At 32.9% G+C, this 22,806-nt stretch overlaps 1 long non-coding RNA gene and 2 other non-coding genes across 3 annotated transcripts; all 3 read right to left on the reverse strand.

Moving 5' to 3' along the window:
- Positions 1-398: 398 nt before the first annotated feature.
- TRNAH-AUG (transfer RNA histidin (anticodon AUG)) lies at positions 399-470 on the reverse strand. The gene has a single exon. It is a non-coding gene; the product is annotated as a tRNA-His (tRNA).
- A 13,197-nt stretch (positions 471-13,667) lies between these two features.
- LOC140743347 (uncharacterized) lies at positions 13,668-18,324 on the reverse strand. The gene is made up of 2 exons (XR_012102455.1): positions 16,911-18,324; positions 13,668-14,133 (listed from the first exon to the last, which is right to left on the reverse strand). It is a non-coding gene; the product is annotated as an uncharacterized LOC140743347 (long non-coding RNA).
- Positions 18,325-19,947: 1,623 nt separating this feature from the next.
- TRNAH-AUG (transfer RNA histidin (anticodon AUG)) lies at positions 19,948-20,020 on the reverse strand. Its single transcript has one exon. It is a non-coding gene; the product is annotated as a tRNA-His (tRNA).
- Between the last annotated feature and the right edge of the window lie 2,786 nt (positions 20,021-22,806).

Below are 22,806 nucleotides of genomic sequence, written 5' to 3' on the forward strand. Positions count from 1 at the left end.
GTTCATTAGCTGCGGCCATGAGGGAGCCAGCCTGATGCTGCTCAACCTCCAGCTGCGGCTGTAAAGGACCATGCCCCGATGTCGCCAGTACGGCCCTTTTTATAGGACCGGCGCACGTGCACTTGTTTTCCTATTTAAGATGCAGGTAGTTTTACCTCAGGTGTTTAATCATTTCATTTTATCATAGGACAACTGCCGTATTTGCTCCAACATACATATAGATTTACCAAATTTACTTGTAAATTTATAAAATTAAATAAAAACGACTATTATTTAAAATATTATAAAATTAAATCAGAAATATAATAATTATTTCGGTACAAATTTTTGAAAAAAAATATATTAAAAATATATATGGAAAATGGCTGGCATAATAATTTTGTTCAACAAACTAAATTTGACCCTGACGTGATTCGAACACGCAACCTTCCAATTCATAGTCAGACGCGCTACCATTGCGCCACAGGGTCGTTACTAATAACAGCGAAATTTGAGTACACTTTATGAAAGCGTTTTGTGACGTTATTGGTGAATTTACAGGTACAATATTTTTTATTAAGTCTTTCATTATAATACATAGTACTAGTGGAGCCAGTCATTAAACTTGATAGTTCATGGAATTATAAAAACATTTAAAGCTGTTGTTATGAGACTAATAAATTAGGATTACAAATTTTTAAATGTCAGAAAAAAAATAAAGAAGAAATTGTTCAATAAATAACACAAGAATGATTTAGATAACACAATATTTGGTTTTTAGATAAACCCTTTTAGAGCCGATTTCACCAACACTTAATTTATACTAGAGTAGCTATCCCGGTATAACGTTACTCTGTCAATTTATTCCATGGTTAACTTCAATTTCGTTTCACCACGTTAGTCTAAGGATATCTTATTCTCACATAGTTACTCTGTGACGTTGAACGAATGAATTGAACAAATACGTAATGCATCCAAGTAAAATAGTCAGTTTGACGTATACTTGCACATTAGCGCTGCATATTCTTACATTTGGTCGGATAATACGTTATCTTGACAGTTTAGTTGACAGTGGCTTTTTCATTTAATTTTGTCGTATTTCGATTTTTTTAATTTGGCGTAAACAAATCTTTATTATTGTTTTACATAATTATATAAAGTACTATTAAACAAAACCGATTTTCTGTCTTTAGACGACGTGCCATTATTAAGGTTTTAATTAATGATATAAGTAATAAGTACAAGTTGTACAACATACAATACAGTGACAGAAAAATGACACTACTAATCGAAGAATAGCCGCTTATTCGGCCGAAATCGGCGGTATACGACTTTACTTCAGTATAGGGATTTTGTCACTAGGATAAATTTTGGTGAAACGTAAAATAGGCTTACTCGCGAGTAACTAACGACTTATTCTGGGAATAAGATTTATGCGACGTTGGTGAAATCGGCCCTTAAAGGAAGATATCGATATTATCTTTACCTTATCCATTGTCATATTGTCTAAATAATGACATATTAGTATTGTAGGTGCAATTAAATTCAGTTTATTTGCTACGGTTGCAATTCGGCCTCTCAGCCGGAGGGTCCGCGGGTCGAACCCCGGCATCCTTTGATTTTTCAAAGTTTTGTGCGTTTAATAAATTAATAAGTACTTCTTGCTGTTTTTATTTTTATTACAATTGCTGTACAAAGTTATGTGATTTTTTTTATTCTGTACACAAATTAATATATTACGCAATTGAAAGTTAATGACATCTAGCGAAATTTATAAAAACGCTTTAGTTCGACCTACAGGCCTAACTACAGTGTACAGGGGTGCATACTTGTAAGTATAATTCCAACGACTTCAGGTAGCTATCCCTAGATGTCGTTATTTGTGCTAGTAACAATAGTAAATAAACAATCATAATATCGAAGACTAGTTTATTACCTTAAAAATTAAATAAATTTAACAAATTACAAAATATGTATTTTTATCGTTTTTTTTTTAATTAAAGTTAATATTTATTTCTATATGTTTTAAAAAGTTTTTGTTATTTCTTAGTAAAATTCACAAAAGTTTATTAAAACCTTTAATCTTTGCAACTATTTTGGGATATAACGCGTTTTTTGAGCCATCCCGGTAGACCGGTAAATTAACGAAATAATAACGACATCTGTCCAAAAGTTATTAAGGTCTTTACACTTTGTATACTACAGTATCTGTTTCCTGTAGTAATCGGTAGATGTCGCTAGCTTTCAGTCTGTAACATTTCCAATGTATTGCAATTCAAGAAAACACTTGTTAAAATCATAAAAAACGGCTTAAGTATAGAATAGTCAAAATTGTTAAAACGTTTGTTTTGAAGAACAATCATGATAGCCGTTATTACCGACTACCAAGGAAAGGTTACGTTTTTCGCTTGAATCTTGTTTGTTTGTAAATTACTTAAGCGGAGAGGATTTCTTACATTTTTAACTCAGAAAATGAAAAAAAAAACATGTTGTATGTTGTGTTGTTTTTGTTGTATTTCATTAGAAATTTATTATCACTTGCTAAACGGTGAAGGAAAACATTGTGAGGAAACCTGAGGTTAAAAAAAAGTAATCTCGAAGGTATGTGAAGTCTACCAATACGCACTTGGCCAGCGCGGTGGACTATGGCCTGATCCTTCTCACTCTGAGAGGAGACCCGTGCCCAGCAGTGGGACAGTAATGGGTTGGTGATGATGATGATTTTTTTAGTAAAGTAAAAGAAAAAATACACTGCTTAAGCAAGAGTTGTACGTACAACGTACGTACTTAAGCAAGAATGTACAGTTTTTCCCATTTATGAAATGAGTTTTTAATCTAGAGTTTTCATTTGCGTAGTGAAACACATTAAAGTATGACGCAGCATCCGTTGGTGCAGAAGAATAATTCATTCATAAAGTTCATATTATTTGAGACATGAGATTAAAAATTAAAACGCACGGAGGGTTCCGTACCACGTATTTATTTTTATTTTTATTAACACGCTTTTATTAGCTTGGATTGTATGTATGTATGTATGAATGTACGTAACAGAGTAACGGAATCTTTGAACCCGATTTCTATCCACTTTGAACGTTCAGTTTAATTCAAAATTTTGAAAAATTATCAAAAACCGATGACAATACACGTTTTTATTAATTTGGTACCATTGTACTTATCAACATCCCCAGGATTAACGATTATCGAGGCGAGATTGTTCGAGCGCCTTAGAGGCAAGTTACTAGATTGCAAATAATTATTGCTTTTTAGTTTCAATAACTGATATAGCGTGATTTTTAGTTTAGAAAATAATAATGTTATTTCCCCATAACTCAAATGTTCTGAAACATATCTGTAATGCCCTCTTGTAGAATGATTTTTAGGATTCCGTACTCAAAGGGTAAAACGAAACCCTCCGCTGTCTGTTCGTGAGTCACAGGGCTTTATCTCTTAAACCGTCTCTTAAACACTTGATTTTTTTACAGACGATGCATAATGATGGTCGCTATAACAACAAATACTAAAAAATAATAAATAAATATAGTTCAAAAAACTAAAAAACACGCTTTTATGATAAAATCAACTACAAAGTAAAAATATTTTTTAATCTAGGAATCAATTAAGGAACAGTACGGAACCCTAGAAAAGATTCCAATTAGTGATGTAACACAATGTCAATCCGTTATGGTTCGAATGCTGGGCGCGGCTTTTCTACCAGGATGAAAATGGTTCAATCTACAATCCTACACGCCAAATTCAAATTGGAAACTTCACAGTTTTGAGATTTTTTAAGAGACCACTTAGGCAATGTCTTCATTACTAATTTTTTCTTTAATTCTAATAATATTAATATATCAGGAGACACTTTCCGAGACTTTGTATGTACGAGTCGCTTGAATGCAGAGGTTTCCGTAAAAACAAATTTTCGTTCTTTTATTTTTTCTTGTTCTTATAGCGCCTCTCCGACCACCGTAGGATGGTTGTCAATGCTGCAAATACTTGAGAATACACTCCATATCTGGCTTTTCATTTTTAGTGTTTTTTAATATTGTTATTTAGGCAATTTGCATTTGCATTGTGAAATTTGCAATTTGCATAGTTAACTGAAAAAAGCCGGTTCACCCCTCCCTATTTTAATTTTTGTATTTTTTGTTAAAGCGGCATATCAATACAAAGTCTTGTAAAATAATAAAGTGTATTAGGTTATTAGATAAAATCCTCTGACGGACAGATATATCCACGTTTTGTATCTTAGAGCTTTTAGCACAGCATAAGGATATAGATACTTGTACTGTGCTTTTAGACTGGAACCCTCTCCACGCAAGTTTACTACGCGTCCGGTTTATTTATTAACTATTTTATAATTTAATCATTTCATCTAATGCAATCAATATTAATTTGTGCTTTTCCGGTCAATTTCGATTAGTTCTAAAAATGCTGGCGGCAGTCTCGACATTCGTAACGAATCTGACGTTAACTATCGATCGCTAAATCTTAACGAAAAATATCGCTTGCAGAAATCTTCTTTACGACAAATGCAAGTCTCGACTACTCAAATTCCACGCAAAGTCGGTACTTGAGACGTCGGTACGATAGCGAAAACCGTATTCATAACAGTGACAATTTATTTCAAGAAATGTTGCACCTTAAAAAATGTAAGGCAGAATTGGTGAAGTTACTTTAATAAAAATAATTAATTCATTTTTTCAATTACTAAAAACGTATGTGAAATATTATTAGTAAATATGTTTTTATAAATCTATTCCATTTTAGTGATATAGCTTTAATATATCGAGAATTGTAATAAAATCAGTGGACATTGTAATGTATGTTACTGCAACACTAGCCAATTTGACGTTTGTTATTTGAATCTGTTTGAAAGGTTATGAGACAACGTCAACATTGTTTTTTATCAAGGATCATATTAATTCTTTAATATAGTTAAAAATTTGTATGTGATTACTTAAAGTTTGTCAACTACCAACAGGCGGAGCCCTCCTACATGTACGCTGAAGCAGATAAGGTGCAAGCAGAAGCTACAATAGTTTTGGCAGAGGCATTGAATAAAATGTGGATGTCTCAAAAATAAGAAGGTTAAGAAGAAAAACAATAATGTTTTTTTAATGTGTCCATATTTTGAGAATAAACATATATTACGCACAAGAAAATTTGTTATTTTATGGGTGTCATCACCCAAGACTAAGGAGTACCCATCAGCACCTAACATATTATAAATGAATTAATGAATACAGTACATATATGCTTTATTGTAAATCAAAAGAACATGATAGCCTCAGAAACTCATCTTCATCCAAATTTTGTTCATTACGTCCATTTCTCATGATACGTCGCCGCTTTACCGTTTTGCGACGATGCTCAAGCTCAAAAATATTATAAGCTAAATACGCCTGAGGTAAATATGTCTTTTTTTTTTTGGAAATAATTGTAGTTTAAATACCTTAACGATCGTAACGATCACTTATCGGGCTGTCGAATTTACACGATAAATGTTTTGCGAATATCGTAAAGTTGACAAATGAATTGGATACGATTGCGATGACAGTCGGTAGTTTTCATAGTCGAGACTACCAAAAATCGTTAAATTACGATCGGTAAGGCTTATCAACCGAATTCGGTCGCTAAGCAATCGCTATCTATGTCGAGACTGCCGCTGTTAGGATAATTGGACAAACTCAGGGGTCGGCAACCTGTGGCTCACTAGATGTAACTGGTTAGGATAATTGGACAAACTCAGGGGTCGGCAACCTGCGGCTCACTAGATGTGAAACTGCGGCTCTTTATTTCCATACACAAATATGATTTAATTTATAAAAAATAAAAATCCTTTCGTACAAGTTACATTGGTTAGTAAAGTCATTTTTTTTATTTGAATAACCAAGCAAAGCCATGGCTTTGTTGATCGTTTCATTTGTTAGCTCAATTCTTTTTTATTGAAGTACAAGAGTGTTGTACCTAAATATTAGATTGTTCTTATGAATAAAATTAGTAGTTTTTCTTTCTGTTTAATAAAACTTTATCTATTTAAGTACCTACTACATACGAGTATTTCCTGTTGACGAGAAATAATTTTGTGGCTCTTTAAAAACTTAGAAATTTTGTAAATTGTAATTTTTGACTCTTCCGACGCTAAAGGTTGCCGATTATGGTTATTGCATTTTCATTTCATAAGTAATGAATCCCATTCTTGGGGGTCAAAATACTGTTCAAAGATTCCGTTACATACATATTACATACCCAGGTAATAAAAGCTATCTAAAATAAAAGTATTAAGTAGATAGCAACGAATATACCTTAAAATAATAAAAGTAAATCTATGACGATTGTTCCCTGTATCGAATCAATCATTACTATTTGCTGTGAAAATAACGAGTAGGATAGCAATGCTCGAACGAGTCTGATTCGTCGGACATCAAGCGGAGCACGTTGCGTACACAAAGATCTCTTCATGATTCGATTGTAACTACTAAGATCTTAGTTGTGTTCTGAACCAGATTGGCTTTTGATCGTTCGTTATGTCCACAGGATATTTATTCTGATTTTAGCTAGTTAACGGATGGGCTCACGGTTTTAAGTGATTTTGTCAATATTTACTTTATACTTTATACATACATTCTTAATTCAATTACTTTCGAGTTACAGTGAACGCGAACAGCCCGGGCTTGCGTAGATTGCAACTAATGTATAAAGTTAAGCAACGTTGGCCGCTGTCGAGTGGATGAGTGACCGTTAGTGAGTAAATGCGAGCTTGCTTCGAATGACTCGTTAAGCCGCCAGTCTCTATATGCCTCTGTGCTTCGAAGGAAACGTTAATTTGTCAATCACTGTTTTTAACAGAGGATAGCAATTGTTAAATCTTGTTGAGTTGTATATGCGGTTTACCAGCCTCCAAAAGTATTTGTTTTATGAACCACCTGCTAGTTGCATTTATAATAATACCTAACTGGCACTGCAAACGTTCTTTCCAACAGTTGGCATGATAACTTTGGTTTACTACATACATTTACTAATATTTCAGGGTCTTGGTTTAAAATGGTAGAAAAAGGTATCAAGGTACCCAACATATGATTGAGGTAAAAAAAGTGTGTGTGTGTCAGCTACGACGCACGATTGGAGTTTACTCCTTACGAACGATAATTATGATATATATCGAATAGAAAAAAAGGGTAAATGAACGCATCTGCTAAAATGATAAGAGAAACAAACATATATCTGTAATTATTCGGATTATTTATATTACTTCAATAATGCGTATTACATAAAGTATGTTACAAAATAATATGAATAATAATAATAATAATAATAATTGTGTTCAATTTATAGTATACAAATCCAATTTTAGGATGATTGATTTCTTTCACTTTGAATTATAATATCATTCTTAAACTTAAATTCAAAAATAGAAATGGGTCGTAATAATTTAATATAAGGATTACAAAATATTATATAAATATAAAAATATATTTAATCAATTGATTAAAAATAATAATAATAAAAACACTAAATAAAAGATCTAGCTGTTCGTATTTAAAATGTATATTATTCATAAATGTAAACGATAAGCTTACCAATTAACCGCATCCATGTGTTTTTTGGATTCTTCTGCATTATCATGTAAATCAATTTCTTGCATATTTTCAAATATTTTTTCAACTTTAATCACTTGATGATTTGTTTAATAGTACATAAAAATACACGTATCAATGCATAGAAGTACAAGAAAACTTTAAAATCAAAACATTAAAACTTGATGGTTAGGTTGCTGTTTATGTACGTTGTATATAGATGTATATATGGTCGCATGGGTATAATAGCGCCATCTAGTGGCAAGTTTTATAAATTGTAAGTTTGCAAGTTTATCAATCTATGTATTTTGGTTCCAAAAATTATAATGGTAACTTAATATAATTGTTTATATTAAAGTAAATTTTAATATAATATAATTATTTATATTTAAAAAAATATTAAACGTTTTATGACTTAAAACTTAATAATTATAATTTCTTTGCCATCTATAAAATATCCTTGTTGCAATTTACGGATGCAATTTATATGAGACTTAATAAACATGTTATTATATGTAATTTGGATTGTTTCTGAATGTTTTATAATTCTAGAATTCATTTAAAACGTATTGCTAATTTTATATAACTTATTTTGAACATAATTCATTAGCAATAATTCTGTAATAAATATTAAATAATACTGTTTTGATTTTGCCCGTTTATCGTTGATAGATGGTGCTGATTAATAATGCATCCATTTTTATAAGTTAAATTAATATATCAGTAACATACAAAAGCCTCTTTATGTTAAAAACTTATTTTGCTAATATTATATCTTATTCAATTGCTTACTGATTTTATATGTTACTCTTCTTTAAAAACGTTCATAAAAGATTGTTAATCATATTATGGCGCCAATGTTCATATTTTTCACAGTGTTTATAAATGATCAAACCTATAACTTAATTTATGCAAAAATGTAAACAAATTAGTTAATGACGTTTTAATGTTTTATATATTGCTAATTATTTTTATTGTAATAATTACTTTCACATGGGATTTGAACTTACTGTATTTTAATTTTAATATATATATATATATATATATATATATATATATTTATTTATTTATTTATTTTTTTACATTCCAGCGATTTTTTCTCGATGCTGCGACGGATCGACATGATTCAAACACCATGCGGCTAATTTCACAGGGAGTGCACTTCTGTGGAAGTTTGAAAATTTTTGCTAGTTTTTCCGGAAAATCGGGAAACTCCGATTTCTTGAAAACTTGAATAACTCGAATATTTCTTAACCAATTTCAATTTTGTTTTTTATTTGATTTAGGTGTTTTATCGTGGTACTTATTTCGACCTGGGTATCGTCAACTATCATCCCATGATTATAACTTTGAGTTATGCGGTGGCATTCATTATCACTACCCCTGTTTTTGCATTTTTTATGCTACCTTCTGCCTACACTATTCTCAGGAAACTTAAAATCAACATCGAGTATCTAGATTAATGTAATATGATCGAAAAATTTACCTTCAACTCTTCAACCCTAGAACTCAGACCTGCATGTTGCCTAAACTATAGAAGTTAAGCTTTTGGAGCTTACGAATATGTGCTAGATCCTTAAGCAGACATGATGGAAAGTTTGACCTTCAACTCTTCAACCCTGATAATGCAACAGTGCCTACTGCCTGAACCATAAAAGTTAGGCATTTGGAGCTCACGAATATTGAATAAAGTTGATAGGCCGAGATCCATGATGGAAACGTTGACCTTCAACTCTTCAACCCTTATAATGCAGAGGTGCCTCCTGCGGACTATTGCCTCAACCATATAAGTTAGGCATGTGGAGCTTACGAATAAGTGATAAGGTTGAGTAGAGACATGTAATGAAAAATTTTATACCTTCAACTCTTTCTTACATTCTACGTCTTAACGGATTTAACATATAAGGTGTCTTTGGATTTGTTTAAATTGTGGTGACATAGGCTACGTTACTTGTCCCTGTAGTTCTGGGACCAGAATAGGGCTACGGTATCCCCTGCCTGTCGTAAGAAGCGCCTACGTTGGCTTACGGGATTGCGGACGGCAAGAGTGGGAGCTCAAATCGCCCAACTAGCGACCCCGGGAACGATCCGTATATCCCCGGTGGTCGTATAACGACGTGTACTCCACTCGTGTGTAGTGGGTGGAACCCGACGGGGCAAAATGCTAAGAGGACTCCGGTTCTTTTCCTTTAGAGATCCCGGAGTCCTTTACGTAGCGCCAAGGACGGCCAGCGAGGGGCTTTTAGTGCGGTATGAGTTCCACATAACCTTGTGTCGCTCCCACGGCCCCGGGTACCTTTTGAAGGTTTCCCCTTCGTGAACAATAAAGGCTACGTCATTTGCCTTTTCAGTTATTTTTTTAAGCAGACGGGATTTGTTCTTATAATACTTAGCAGTTTACAAACGTTTTAGGTGTAGGTTTACTTACGACTTTGCATCACGAAGTTGTGTATTGATCTTATAAGCTTTTCCTCATTGTCGTTATGTTTCCTACACTAGTTAACAGGAGCGCTAGAACTCCGTTGAGATGAGCAACAATATTAATAAATCTTGCTGGTGGGATGATACCAATTCTAATATTTTATACTTTTTCTTACAGTCATTACTTGTAAATGAACTTGTGTCATACAATAGAGATTCTTGGTTGTAAATAAAAAAGTATAAGTGTAAGTACAGTAGTTAAAATTAATATGTATTAACATATCAAATCTTATAGATGTAACGGTTCATCGCTCAAAATTAAAATTTCGTAACACATCTTTCGTGACACGCTTTAGAAGGGTAAGGGGAACGAACTGGTTAAATTGTAACAAAAGAGTAGTGAACCGAATACAGAGCGTGGTTAAGAGTCTGTAACCAGCGTGCGGGCGCAGAAGGGCTCTCGCGGCCCGCTGAGTTCAGTTTTCCGAGAGTTTGATTTGAAGTATTCAGTTCTTGTAATAAACTAGTTACAGCATACAATTAAAATACATTTACAACCTTTATTTGGGTATTTGTGCATTCGTTGCTTCTATTTATTTTTGTTAGGGATATGGATACATACTATGATTATAATCGAGTACAGCACCGTTAAAACTTGTTGTTATGAAGTAGAATAAGGTGTGCCTCCGGAGTTGAACTACAAAGGGTTCTACGTTCATAATTTAAAATTAACTTATAACATACGACAAAATTGTATAACCGCGAGTTAAAATAAAACATGCAAATAGAGGTGAGAAGTTGATTCAACTTATAAATAACTTTTACACATCAAAATACTATAGAGCGGAAACCAGACGAGTTTCATAGAAGTATTCAAGTAGACTTTAGATTGCGAGTAGTGTTGAGCTCGTGAACCAAACACTTACTTTTGGAGAGTTTGGTGAAAATATTTTTAGGAAAAGCTTTATAATAATATAAAACATTTTTATTTATAATACTCAGGTTTAGTTACACACGCAGGGGTAAAAAGGGGGTATGACGGTCGTGCCGATATCAGAAGTATCTCTACACACTTGCCCGCGGTGCAGTATTCCACAATTAAGGATTAGCTTAGGTTTTAGCTGTAGGGGCAATCTAGGGACCAAGGGTGGTACCGCGTCCCTGCCGCAGGGCCAGTCTAGCAAGATTGCCACTGCTTGCCCACACACATCAAATTAAGTAGGCAATTAAGGGTCATCCCCACTCTTACACACTAGATTGCCCCCGCGGCAGGTCTGTGAGTAGCTCGTCTTATTCTAATTACAGTATACCTAAGGGTTACGATGATTTCGAAAAAAAAATCATGTCTGATTTTTTTTTTACATTATGGGAATAGCAAACGGTAGTGCAGTTATGGGGAAGCATTGTCCGTGGGCAGAGCCTGATAGGGACATCGCGCTCGGAGGACTCTGGTTGTGTTCCATCCGAGTTCCCGGAGTTTTCCACCAAGCGCTGAGGACGGTACCCGGGGGGTTTTAGTGCGGTTAAAATCCCACATAACCCGGCGTCGCTCCCAGGTCGTCGGGTACCGTTTGAAGGTTTTCCCCTCGTAAACTAAAAAAAAGGTACGGGGATGCATGTGACAGAACTACAATTTACTATGAATCTTATTTTTAAATTATTTATGAAGTAACTGATATAGCTGTTTCCTGTAATTCACGAAACTATTTTTCAATAATGTTAAAGTATGATATAAAGCTATATTTATCTTGCTTAATATTTATTCTCCTAATACGAGTATTAAGTCATGAGTAAGAGTTACAAATCACAAATTATAGTTTATTTATAAACATCAACAGTAGTTACGAGCCAGTGTTACGCTATATTCTTATTAATTTGTGTAACTATTAAAATTAATAATATTTAACTGGCTGGAAAAACAAGTGCGGTTATTTTCTTCTGTTTTTATTATTTTCGCGTTGGTCGAATTTACATACATGGCTTCTTCGGGCATATACGTAATACGAAAAGATAATATAATTGGCTACTTGACACTTTTTGGGAAAGTGTTTATGAATTCGTATACGTATTATATGTGCCTTTCATTGATATTTTTTTCGAAAAATGGGCTATTTATTAATAACAAACGAACTTTCTTTACGGTGAACGGAACGTCGCGTTAATTCAGTAGCACTACCATGAGTTTACAAAAGTTTTACTCGCTAGCGACTGCGGAAAATAAATGTATGAAAAATTGTACAGCGCCTCTGGTGGTTACTCGTAGAACTAAAATCCGTAGTGTGAGCCACTACGTAACTCGATAGGTAAAACACCTATCGAAATCAAATCACTAGCGAATGTCATTATGATCTATTGCCATACAAATTCGGTACCATCAGTCATTAATTTGACAGACATTGTCAAGAAATACCGTGACGATAGTAGTTAAGTTATTCACTAGCAAAAATTGGGCACGACAATAGTTTTCCATTTAGAATTTAATTTAATTTTGTGTATTATTTGTGAAAATAATGTGTATTTGTGAATATTTAGCATGAAACATGTTAGATGCGGCAGCATATAAAGACGAGCGACGGGAACAAACATCATTTTGGGTTAATATGAGGACCGACTTCTTTGTTTGTTAGGTTTATATGGCTCTATTATTGAGTACACACCGTAGAACTTTTGTATATATTTATAATTATATGTTACATTTACAATAATTACTACAGATAACCTCAAAGCATTTTGAAGCTGTTATTTTCTTGTATATTGAAGCTCTTGCTAAGCTGAATTTTTGTGCTGCTTGAGTGTATGCTTTCTTCATTTCTAAAATTATTTTCGTAACATCTGGATATATATTTTTTATCACTATCATTTTCAGAATTAAATCTATAGTGCAATAACGGCAACTGTATGATCATTTTCCTTCCTTCATCTTGTTGGGTAGGTTACTCAAATAAAGAACTACTATTTCCCATTTTCTTGTACTTGTCCAAAATGCTACTGCATGTTTGCTGCATCCTTGGGAGGCAGGACAGTCATCACATTTAATAATACTTTCCTTTTCATATACAGTCATGGACACTGAGCATGACTTTTGATGTACCTTGCCTGCCTTTTAAGCTGCATATACCTATAGCGTCGTCACTTTAAGACTGTCGCGAATATCAAGAATAGAAGTATAGTTTAAAAAAAGCTTGATAATCACTTAAAGACCTTTCTTCTATCGAAGGTCGGTTAAGAAATGTTTTAACTGTCCGAAATGTAAATATACAGAATATTTTACTTACGTTGTTTATTTGTGATTTCCATAGGCTATTTCACGGAAGTTTTTGTATTCATTTTTATTTATTGCATTGTATAAGCAGATTCACGCTGACAGCTTTAATATAGTGTGGATTAATTTTCGTTAACATAAATTCAACCAACTCTAACAGCAAACGATATAAATATTATTTGTCTTGGTTTATTATTCGTGTGGTGACGTCACATGACATTTCAAGCAGCACCGTCGCCGTTTTGGAATTTGCAACCCACAGATAAAAAATCGAAAATTTCTTTTTAGAAATAAAAATACTTAGAGTGTATTAAAAATTAAACTAAATATTGCATAATTTATGTTTACTTATAAGCTATCATACCTACATACATATTTCGTATTTTATTGGGTACTTGACAGTTATTTAAATAAAACGTCAGAGCGAGGTTTCGAATAATGAATATATTTCTTTTTAACTTTACATTGGGAGAGATATGTCTGTTACCAGCCACTATAAAAGAACACAACAAACTAAAATAGGTTGTATACGTATTGATTAATTTTTGCAAATACAAATGGAGCAAACCAACACGCCCCCTCAAAAATTAATCCTCCAATTATAACAACATTTATACAATAACAAAAATACCTAAACAGATCATATACTCTTTCCCAATGTTTACTGGGGAATACATAATCATGGTCCAACATTTGTTGCAAGGATTAGGAAAAACCCAGTAAAACCTAACCAGACCATTTCACTTATTTATATTAATTAATAAGTGTTAAAGAAATTAAAATTCTAAATTAAAATAAATTAAATCAATTATTCTAAGCCCATTCCTTCTCTAAATTTACAAAAAGTGACGACGGGCAACGGCTTCGTCAGAACATCTGCCAGTTGTTTACCTGTCGGAATATAATTTAATTTTATTATATTTTTCTCAACTTGTTCTCTGGAGAAATGATTTTTAATATCTATATGTTTAGATCGTTTATGGCAAGTTGGATTATTAGCAATACTTATACAGCCGTTATTATCTTCATAAATAATTATAGGCAAAGTAATATTAATTTTTAAGCTGAGAGCCATTGACTTAAGCCACAAGGCTTCTCTAACAGCCTCAAACAAAGCCATATATTCAGCCTCAGTGGAAGAAGCTGCAACTGACAACTGTTTCTTTGTACACCAGGTAATTGAACACTTATCAAACAATTTAAATAAATATCCAGTTGTGCTTTTTCTGTCCATTGTATCATTTCCACCCCAATCAGAATCAACAAAACCACATAAAATATTTTTATAGTTACATCTCGTGTAAACTAATTTTAAATCAATAGTACCTTTCAAGTATCTTAAAACCCTTTTAAGACATTGCCAAAGTTCTTTATTATTTTTATTTGAATACCGGCTTAATAAGTTTACACTCAAACTCAAATCTGGACGAGTGCATAACATAATGTACATTAAACAACCTATAACATTCTGACATGGTGCATCATATTTCTCCACAGAATTTAATGCTTCATAATTTAATTTACTTTCGAGAGGAGTACTCACAGGATTGCAGTTTGACATCTTAAATTTATTTAAAACTGTTTTACTATATGCACTTTGATCTAAAGATATTTTATCATCGCATCTAGTTATTTTTATCCCTAGAAATAATTTAATATCTTTTAAATCTGTCATTTTAAATGTACTCATTAGATAGCTTTTAAAATTAGTAAGTGTTTCCACTTCACCACATGCTATTACCAGATCATCAACATATAGTACAAGATAAATATTTTTATAGACATTTCCGTTATCTAACATATAAATGCATCGGTCAGCCGATGAATTCTGAAAACCCCTAGATTTTAGTTTTTGCTCAAATAGTTCAAACCAACATCTAGCAGCTTGTTTTAAGCCATACAATGCTTTATTCAGTTTACAAACATAACCATATTTATATTTTATACCTTCCGGAATTTTCATAAATATTTCCTCCTTTAGATTACCATTTAAGAATGCAGTTTTAACATCCATATGATGAATTAATAAATTGAACTGATTAGCAAAACAAATAATAAATCTAAAACTAGCTATTCTTGCAACTGGTGCAAATGTTCATTGTAATCTGAAAGGTATTCTTGACTAAAGCCTCTGGCAACTAAACGAGCTTTATACCTCAAGGGTTTTCCATATTCATCGTTCTTAATTGTAAAAATCCATTTACTGTCTACAATATTTCTATTCTCTGGCTTTGGTACAAAGGTCCAAGTTTTATTAACTTCAAGAGAATTTAATTCATCTTTAATTGCACTTTCCCAATGACATTTATCTTCTCTAGTTTGAATTTCAGCAAAAGAACTAGGTAATTTACATAGAATAGATTGAGCACACAATAAATAATTATTCACCATTTGTTTATAAGAAACAGGGGGACGACTTTTAATCCTATCACTCCTTCTAAGATTTAAGTTCTCATCTGTGTTTTGTATATCATGTGAATCTTCATCTACCGAATAATTCCGTTCAAATACGTCATGGTTAATTTTGCGAATTTTATTCGAGCACACATGCTCATCAGATTTCAGTACATCTGATTTACAACCATCAGAGATTCGAGACTCTATCGACACTGATTTTGACCCGTGGTCTGTATCAGTTTTGTCACGAGAATTTTGAACATTCTCTTCAAGTCCTAATTCAGGCCTGGATTGCAAGAAATTAGTCTCATCTACGATAACATCTCTGACTGTACAAAATTTTTCGCAATTAGGATTCCAAACTTTATAACCATTTGGTTCATATCCCAGAAGGATACCCTTCCATGACTTGTCATCAAACTTATTTTTACAAAGTTTGTCATGAACATAAACAGTTGAACCAAAAACCTTTAAATATTTTAATTGAGGTTTTTTATCATGCCACATCTCAAATGGTGTCTTTAATATTTTTAAAGCTTTAGTTGGTGATATATTGATTAAATAAACAGCTGTTAACAGAGCTTGACCCCAAAAAACTTTTTCTAATTTAGCACCGTTTAACATAGCACGAGCTTTTTCTGTAATTGTTCTAACCATTCGTTCAGAAACACCATTTAATTGTGGAGTCCTAGGAACTGTAAGATGATAACTGATTCCCTTTTCAACACAGTAATTTTTCATTTCGGTAGATAAATACTCTCTACCATTATCGCAATAAAGGTAAACTAGCTTTAAGTTAAACTTAGCTTCACTCTTTGCAACAAAATCTTTAAAACAAGAAAATACGTCAGATTTATATGTTATTAAATAAACAACACAGTAATGAGTGAATTGATCAACAAAAAGAACAAAATAATTATTGTTATCAACAGTTGAAGGAGTAATAGGACCACATACATCTGAATGTACTACATATAATGGTCGTTTAATAAAACTTTTATCCTTAGCGTTGTTAAACGGCAGCCGGCTCTGCTTTCCATTTATACATGCCTCACACAGATTATCATCTGGTACCACTGTACGTATTATATTTATGTCGTCAAACATTTCATGAATTCTCATTTGTAAAAAATTATTTTTACCTTTATGACCCAAACGCTGATGCCATAATCCGTAACTATTTTTGTCATTGTTATGAACTTGAGAAGCAGGACAACTGACGTTCAAGCACAGTTCAAAATCTACAGTTATTAAATTATTTGAAAACATACCTCTCATTATAATTTTACCACCTTTGCAAATTCGTGCTCCTTGTTCGTCGAAAATTATTTCATATCCAGCTCGTTGCATTCTCGAAACAGATAATAAATTGTATGGGACCTCACGGCAGAATAAAACATTCTCCAAAGCTCCTTGTACGCCCATATTACTAGTAAGCTGCAAGGTTCCACGTTTGGTAGCTGTAATAAATTCACCTGATTTAGCAACTGAAATTTTAAGAGGAACATTTAAAACAGTATAATTTATGAAAATATCATCTCTATTAATTATGTGATCTGATGCGCCCGAGTCCAGTATAAATGTTATTTTATATTCAGTTTCATTTTTAAGTAAATAATCTCCAGTCATGAAAGCAAAACTTGAAGAAGTAGATGGTTGGTTAGTCTCAATAACTTGAACCGTTCTCATGCGATCAATAGATTTCTGCTGCCTCGAACGCTTAAAATAATAACAATCGTTCTTCACATGACCCTTCCTTCCACAATAAAAACATTTCATAAAATTTTGTTTCTTTCCTGTGTGCGACCGAGAATAATTGTCAATTTTTCTTTTCCGCCATATTTTTTCAGCTTTTCTTTCCGTATGCAAAATTTTTAAACTTGTGTCACCGGATTCATTTTTTAATTTTACTTCATGGTCTAAAAGTCTTGTTTTTACAAAAGCTAAGGTTAAATTATCATCCGACAAGGTTTCTATTGCAGTAACGACTCCATTGTATGTTGAGGGTAATGTCAGAAATAAATGAGCAATTTTATCTGATTCCTCTAATTTTGCACCACAAGCCAATAATTCGGCAATTAAATCATCAAAAACGGAAAAATGCTTAATGAGAGTAGTGTCGCCTTGTAATTTTAAAGATAACAATTTTTTTCGTAAAGCCAACTGAGTCGCGATACTTTTCCGTTCGTACAGAGAATCTAAACTTCTCAAAATATCCTTTGCAGAACTCTCTTCTTTCGCAAAACCGAGATATGAGTCACTTAAATATTCAACGATAACGCTCTTTGCGACCCGGTTATTCTTCTGCCACTCACTGCAATCTATATTCGGTTCGTCGTCGATAACTTTTATAACGTCAAGTTCACTAAGTAATGCCCGTATTCTAAATTTCCACACACTGTATTTCTCGCCGTCAAAAGGTTTTACATTTCTTTTCATTTTAGAACTTTCCATTATGCCGAATCTGTACTATAATTTTATATTTTCAATTTTATATATAAAAATTTTCTGGGCCCATAACCTATTTAAATAAAACGTCAGAGCGAGGTTTCGAATAATGAATATATTTCTTTTTAACTTTACATTGGGAGAGATATGTCTGTTACCAGCCACTATAAAAGAACACAACAAACTAAAATAGGTTGTATACGTATTGATTAATTTTTGCAAATACAAATGGAGCAAACCAACAATTGGGTACTTGACAGTTATAACAAAACTGTCAAGTACCCAATTAATATGCAATAATTTACATAATATCAGGATAATTTAACCCAGGTATGATACTGTTATTCAATATTGTCTTAATTTCAATGGCAAATTCATTATAATATAATTTAAAATTTAGTTTTGTTTTTAAATACTGATATTTACTTTATACCAATGGTAAAGTTATTTTAATAATATAGAAATTTTAGTTTTGTTTTATTGAGTAAGATAACTTTTGTTTATAAAGTGTGACGATAATTTAAAATACTTGTATTATTTTTGCAACCCAATTTTTTTAGTTAATCTATTACATGCATGGAGGAAGCATTGAATTTAATGATACATATTATGTAATTTTTACGTAGCTAAACATAAAACGTTTTGATACTAGAACGTCAGGAGGATGATAAAGTATAAGAAGAAACTAGAAAGGTACGCAAGCACTCGAGAGCGACGAGTGTTAAGTTTGTTGAGCAAACACTCGGTCGTCAAGATCGAAACCTTTGGTAAAACGTGAAATAACTTCAATGTAATGAACCTTGTTTTGTACATGAACTTTGACACCAAATAATATTATATATTCGGGAATACAGTGCACCCAGTGGGACCAACAAGGGGACCTTTTTTCTGCTTGGGTTAGACAGACATGAAGGCTTGGAAAGTAATGTAGGTAACACGTTGCAATACAGATTGGTGGGAAGAGTTTTTAAAAGGTTTTCTGATAAAGTTAACAGGGCTATCAGATGATGCTGATCAGGCATCGAATGCTTAACATGACCTCAAAAGCAGGGAAGTGTTCATTACCTATAGCGCGACACAGTATTATGACTGTGACAAACTCTGAAATGAGAAATGACATCGAGATTAAAATTACGTTTAGGTAATGAATTTTAATAGACCTGCTTCGTGTATGAGACTCCGTACTTTAGAAAAGCTGGATATACGGTTCCAAATAATGGAACTAAACACTTTTCTTAATGAATGCTATGTCCTCATCCTAGTGTCCGACAGCTGGGAACAGGTCTCCGAACGACGTGAGAGGAATTTAGGCTACAGTCCATCGCAATTTTCAAAACCGAATGGGTAGGCTTCACATAACTTTGGGAAGCTTTTTAAAGGACTTTCAGACGTATAAGTTTTTTCACGTAGTTTCCCTCACCGTATTATGCAAGTGATGATTATTTTTTAGTGCCTACACACATACATTTTAAAATTCAGAACTGCGTGTCTAGGCTTTGAAGCTCGGACCCCCGATCGAGGAGCCGATCACTAGGCTATCATTGTTCCTACTGCAATAAAAAGTCTATCAGATTAAAAAAATATATTAAAAATGCGTTCAAACAAACAAACAATATTAATAACTTGAGTAACATTTGACTAAAGAAAAGATAATAATAATAATAAAGAAAACTACAAAAACAGCAAGATCAAACAAACAATATAAAGTACGTAATAACTTAAGTAACATTGAAATAAAGAAAAAATAAAAACAGCAAGATCAAACAAACAAACAAAGAATATTAATAACTTAATTAACATTTGAATAAAGAAAAAATAATAAAAATAATAAAGAGAAAAAAACGGAACACAATGCTGTTATGCTCCCGGGAGGATTTGAACCTCCAACCTCTCGGCCCATAGCCGAGTGCGCTAACCATTGCGCCACGGGAGCTCTGTCAAAGGTGACGAACTGCGGCATAACATCGTACAAACACGCGTTCTACACTCACAGCCCCATACTAGGATTCCGTCTAAAGTGGGTGCTATGAACTCGTCATTCAAATATCGTAATTCAAACTTTAAAAAATTAACTAGGAATTCATTTTAAATCAAAAAATATTGTAATTTTTACTTATAAGGGGGTTTCAAAATTTAAATGGTTAATGAAGTCGGAATTGCGGCAGTTAAAAATTGTAGTTGACGTAAGAAACACTGCATCAGCTCTGCCGCTGCTGGACTCGTTATTATTTCTTTGTGTTCAACTCCTAGGATACGTTGACTCGGTAAAGTTTCTTTTGTAAAGACCTTGGTGTAATTACTTTCTTAGCCTTTATCACATACAAGTTTAGATTAACGAGAAACTCGTGTGAATAGGAAGCTCCATCTTCGAAGTTTTAATCTATTCTTCCTTCCTGTTATGTTATCTAAGTTAAAAATTGTACACTCCCGTTAGCGCTTACATTCCCTAATAATTGAATATCTTTAGGAGTTTCCTTGTATGAAATAAATAGTTAAGCTAAATAATAATCATGTCTATCGGTAAAATTAATGACTGGCATGCATGATTTCTGTAAAAAGCTTCATAAGTATAAAATGCACAATTGTACATGTACTATTGTAGGTAAAGGTAAAGGTATTTTACTTGTGGATTTTATTAGATTATCAAATATTGATAATCTAAATGATGTGATGAGAAAACTTTCCTATACAAAACATTCCAACTTCAAGTGATCACAAGATATATTATCGTTTGGTATATATTTAAGAATAAAACAATTAGATTAAAACAAAAATAATTATATAAATATCTACTATTATATATTATAACGTATAACGACTTTTTCACATTTGCATTAGCAAATAGCAATCTATAAAAATACGAACCATTAGCTTAAATAATGGAAAAAAATATTTATAAAAAAAAGAAAAAGTAGTAACATTAAAATAAAGTTATTCTAACAAAGTTTCAAAAATAAAACAAAAGGGAATCAGTAGAGAAAAACACGAAAAGCCTTACTTATTTCTGTTTAGATTATTTCATAGAATGATAAAATACTTGATGAAATGAGGAATTAAACATTGGAAGGAAGTACAAGATGAATAAAAAGTTAGGCAATAACGATCACACGCGCTATTATTGCTCCATAAAAATGTTGGGCGTTAAAATAATATTGGTTTACTCCTATCTTTAAGTAGAATATACTATGTTTATTAAGTTTACGACTTGTTCACTAGGTAAGTAATAATTAATCAAAATCGTGTGCTTTATATTTAAAAAAATGTGAGCCGTCACGGGACGCCTGGCAGATGTGAAACATCGAAATTATTTTGTAAAAGTAATATGCAGAAAAGAACATATTGTGATAGGAACTAAATATGTCATAATGATAAAATAAAATATTACGATTTTTTTCCAGATAACGATGACTATTTATTGAATTCGATTGCGCATGGCGACGCGTCGCCACACCGTACACACTACTGCATATAGACTGTATATATATACCATCGTATAGCGTGGCGAAGCGTCGCCGCGGCATGCGTCGCCACGCCAGAAATCGGTTTTACGTGCGGCTATAGATGTTTCACATCAAAAATCTTATGGAATACTAGCTTAGTTATAGTGAAACTAACTCAACGATACGTAGTGGACACGAGCGAAGTCATGTATTTCTCATTTAGTTTAGGAGAGTTGTAAATTATACACTTGTGGGAACACCGCTATACGATACTTAGTTATAACAATGAACCTACTTATGCGAAATTGTAATCCTTGTGAAAAAGAGCATTACTTTACCGCAATACACTGGAACGGTTCCAAGCTCGCGGAAGAACATTAATCACTGCTACTTATCCTTTGATATGATGTGGACCGGTCCACTTGCGGTATCTTGGGTCATTTACACCCCGAGAAAGATTTTCATGCAATGAAGATAAATCCATAAGTAGTAGTTAACTCGATTTTATGAGGGTTATTAAAGTGCAGTAAATTGTAGCGCTATTTCTAATAAAATGTAGTTTTTGCAGTGGACTAACTCGCTTGACTTTACTGATGGTATGGGAAAAAAGTGGTATACCTATTATAAATGAGTTCTAATGATTTAAGAGATGTGTGGATACAGACTTATGTTATAATGAAGTACTGTTGAGGGAATGCTACTATAACAGTACAAATTTCAGTATAACAGTACAGTTGTTCAGTTTCAAAACTATCCTAGTAGATTTGTGTAGGTATGCGTAAGATGATGTAAAATAACGTGAGGAAAGTTATCCGAACAATTCTCATAGCTGTGTAATCATCATCATCAATCCACCAGTGTCCCACTGTTGGGCACGGTGACTCCTCTCAAAATGAGAAGGATTAGGCCATAGGCCACCGCGCTTGCCAAGTGCATATTGGTAGATTACACATACCTTTGAAAACTTTTCTTTTAAGATATCTAAGGCATAAGGGAAACATCGTAAGGTTTCCTCACGATGTTTCCCTTAAGAAAGTGGTAATTAAATTGATTTTTAATACGCGTTTAACTTTGAAAAATCAGAGGTCTGGGATTAGAACCTCGGACCCCTCGATCAAGAGGCCGAGTTTCTTAACCACTAGGCTATCACTGCTAACTATACAATTTGTGTGAGTTCTAAAATTCGTATACATAAAACAATTAAAAAATAATAAAATAAAGGAAATATGGAATGGGTTAATTATAATTATTATATAATCATTTTGAGTGCCATTAATAA

Source organism: Epargyreus clarus, unplaced genomic scaffold (assembly GCF_041222505.1).
Source record: "Epargyreus clarus isolate Ecla_fem2 unplaced genomic scaffold, WU_Ecla_fem_2.2 ptg000007l, whole genome shotgun sequence".
Classification (NCBI taxonomy): Eukaryota; Metazoa; Arthropoda; class Insecta; order Lepidoptera; family Hesperiidae; genus Epargyreus; species Epargyreus clarus.